We start from the raw sequence: 4,092 nt of genomic DNA on the forward strand, positions 1-4,092 counted from the left end.
TTGCCAATAGGTTAAGGTGGAACTCCAAAGGCCTGGTGGTATAATACAACAGTTTAGCATTCCTACTTGGAAGTGGGAAGAAGTGAATATGGATTTTGTGACTGGTTTACCTCCTTCTCATCATCATCATGATTTAATTTGGGCTCTTGTAGACTGGTTGACTAAGTCAGTGCATTTCTTGCCAGTGCATTCATCTTATACAGCTGAGGACTATGCTAAATTGTATATTCGAGAGTTCGTCAGGCTGCATAGAGTTCCCTTGTCTATTATCTCTGATAGGGGTACTCAGTTTACTTCTCAATTTTGGAGAGCTTTTCAGAAAGGTCTTGGTACCCAAGTTCACTTGAGTTCTGCTTTTCATCCACAAATGGATGGTTAGGCTGAGAGGACCATATAAACTTTGGAGGATATGTTGAGGGCGTGTACCCTTGATTTCCAAGGTAGTTGGGATGAGCATTAGACATTGATTGAGTTTGCGTATAATAATAGTTTCTATGCTAGTATTCAGATGGCCCCATTTGAAGCCTTCTATGGGAGGAGATATATATCGCCCATAGGTTGGTTTAAAGTGAGTGAAGCAGCTATCATAAGACCTGACACTGTGTTCGAGATTATGGAGAAAGTTAAGTTGATTCGAGAAAGGTTAAAGATAACCCAAAGTCGTCAGAAGTCATATGAGGGTGTGAGAAAAAGAGATCTTGAGTTTGATGTTGATGATTTGGTGTACCTGAAGATCTCACCCATGAAATGGGTGAAAATATATGGCAAGAAAGGAAAGCTTAGTCCCCATTATGTTAGCCCTTACAGAAATCTGAGTCGTGTTGGAAGGGTAGTATATGGAGTTGAGTTGCCCGCTGAGTTGTCAAATGTTCATCCGATTTTTTATGTTTCCATGCTTAAGAAGTGTATTGGAAGTTTCTTCGTTGTAGATCCTTCAGAAAGATTGGATGTCCAGAACAGTCTTTCATATGATGATATTCTGGTTGAGATTTTGGATTACCAAGTCCTTAGACTAAGGAAAAAGAAAGTTTCTTTGGTCAAAGTTCTGTGGAAAAACCAATCAGTTGAGGGTGCTACTTGGGAAGTAGAAGCAGATATGTAAGCCAAGTACCCCCATCTCTTCTCCTCAATTTCAGAGCAAGCTGAACGTACCATTCTTCCTTAATTCAACCCTTTTAATCAAAGATTCAGCAATATGGCTATTCCTGTTATGAGTTCGTGCATTCTATGAATTACCCAAAAGTTTAGAACTAAGCAGAGTCAGTTTAGTAAGTTGTTTCAGTTCTGTATCCCCAATTTCCTCTAAGTTCTTGTTCCTAACTAGCAATATTCGAGGACGAATGTTTCCAAAGGGAAGATAATGTAATACCTCGAGTCTTCTTCAAGTCTGAACTCGTCTCTAGGAGATTAAGAATGACTTCCAACATGAGCAATGTTTAAGTCCAGTAGAATTTTTCTAATTTCAACTCCTTATCTTGTGGGAAATTGAATAAGCTTTCCGTTGATACCAGATTTGTGAGAATCTAATGTCAGGGTGAAAAGTTAGACGTTTTCCAGAAGCAGCATAATTGCCCAGGTGCGACGGTGAGGTTCGACGGACCATCCCGTCAACGACGGACCGTCGACCAGGGCCGTCACAATGAGGTAGAGACCCCATTCACTGGTGAAGTATGATGGTCGGGTCTGACAGACCATCGAGCTTGTGACGACCGTCGCCCCGAGTCATCGTAGTAGAGGCAGAGTTCAGGTCTCTAGACTTGATATGATGAAGAGGTCCAACGGACTATCGCACCAGTGACGGACCTTTATCTAGTACCATTGCAATCCCTATTTAGTGATTTTTAAAGCTATTTTAAAGGAGTAATTGGGTCATTTCCCACCGCTGGTAGCCCCTATAAATACGAGATCAACTCTCAAAAATCCTAATTCACTTATTTCTCTTCCGATTTTCTCAAGAAAAAAAAAACCATCTAGGGTTCCACCCAAAAGCTCAAATCTCTTAAGATTCATCCATAAATCTTCAAAATTTCTTCAAGAATCAAGTTTCCCATAGCGAGGGCTTCGAGAATCGTCCATTAAAAGAGCGGCTAGCGTCCCAAGAGCTAGAATTCATCCAAGTTCCTAAATTAAGGTATGTGGAGTTTGAACAAGAACACTCTTTTTGTTCTTGTGCCCAAAGATTTAATTTCTAATACTGAATTTCATGATTTGGCCAGTGGGTTCATCCCCAAATTACTTTATTTTGAGTTTATGAGTTGATGAGATGCTAAACCCTTGACTTGCATGATATTTCACCTATTTTAGGTTTGAAATTGAGAATTTATATTATGAATTGCATATTCCCACTACGAATTGAAGTTCTTAAGTGTTTCCAAAGATGTTGTCGAGATTTAATCATTATTTCAAAAGTGTGATCATTTGAGTATGTTGATATTTGAGCTTGAAGAGTCAAGAATGGATTTTATATTGAGAAAGATTGCTTTTGAGTTTAAGTTGTGTTAGGAATTCACAATTGCTTATCATTTAAAGTTGAGAAAAGTATGATTTGGTCTTCATTATAGACCCTTGAGTTATTTTGAGGTGGATTTCCTAAAGCATTTTGAGCTTGAGTATGGGAGTAGTATTTAGCACCGAGTTGGGCTTGATTCCGAGGTTTCATGCCCCAGAACTACGTACCACCATAAGATTGATATTTGTGGGCCTAAGGTCGAGATAGTGATCACTGAAACTAAGGTCCTATTCCGATGGCAAGGATAGGACATATCTCCCCAACATGGGTGAGATGTTGGGCTCGATGTAAGCTCACACGATTTATGTCGGTTAGAAGAAACTCCCAAGCCCATAAGATTTCAAAGTTTCTTGAGTCACCGAGTTGATCCAAGTCTTAAGTTAAAGAGTTTTGAGTTAAGTATAATGACTCACGAGTTTTATAATACATGTTTTACCATTCATGATTTATGAGATTTATATTTCAGTTTTATTCAAGCTAAGTGAGTCATTATTTTCAGAATGCATGATTTTTATACAGATTGACGATATTGTTTAATTGTTGCATACAACTCCATATACTCAGTATATTCCCAAAGTGTTGATCCATATATACATCTGTGTGCTACATCTTTTTATAATGTATGTTCAGAAACTCAGTCCCATCCGCATCAGTTACACTCTAGTTCCTCATCTACATTTCCTCAATGCTAAGTCTTCATGGTTCGAGGACCTTCTCAAATTTTGGTTGTTATTTAAGTTGTTGTCGATTTCAGTTCAGTTCGAGCCAGTTGGGGATCTGTCCAATGGCTCCCTAATTTTGAGTAATAGAGATTTTGTCAGACTAGAGTATCAGTATGTATAGACTTTTTCATATTTTAGTTGTACAGACGAGTATTTCTACGTATTCCAATATGATCTTGATATACTATGTTTCCTAATTTTAGTATGATTACCATAGAAGTAAGTTTCTAGAGGTAATAACAGGCTCAAAGGGTAGCTTGAGGCTACTTGTAGGCTTAAGCACCGTGTGATGTCTCGGGATGGGATTTTGAGGTGTTACAGTTCATCAAACTACCTTTGAAGTTTCCGCAATGACTTGATATGAATCTTTTTGTAAAAATCTGAATTAGCCATATCCGTAAGTGTAGTATAGTGAACGAGTAAGGAGGAACCTATCTATAAATGATTGAATTTGAAGGGGTTAATAAAAGAATCCATGACTATTCATCCCTTAATTTAATAAAACTGGTGATTTTTCGGATATGTAAATTAAAAAATTGATCTAAATACAACAATTTATCTTTATTGTATTTCGAAAAGAAAAGAAAATTGCTATAAAATAAATCTAACAGATGGGTAATCTATTGAAAATACATTCTATCTGTTTGATAATTTACACCATATTAAAACTATTGCAATAGATATATATATCTGTTTGATATTTCCAACAGATAAGTCATATGTTGTAACAGATTGATCATCTGTCGTAATAGATGTCTATAACTATTTGTTAATTTTAACAGGTGTCATCTGTTGCAACAGGTTAGTCATCGAGAGTTAAGCCATAGATGGGCTAAGAAGAATAAGGTGTGTGCAGATGGA

The sequence above is a fragment of the Capsicum annuum genome, chromosome 12 (genome assembly GCF_002878395.1).
Source record: "Capsicum annuum cultivar UCD-10X-F1 chromosome 12, UCD10Xv1.1, whole genome shotgun sequence".
Taxonomy (NCBI): Eukaryota; Viridiplantae; Streptophyta; class Magnoliopsida; order Solanales; family Solanaceae; genus Capsicum; species Capsicum annuum.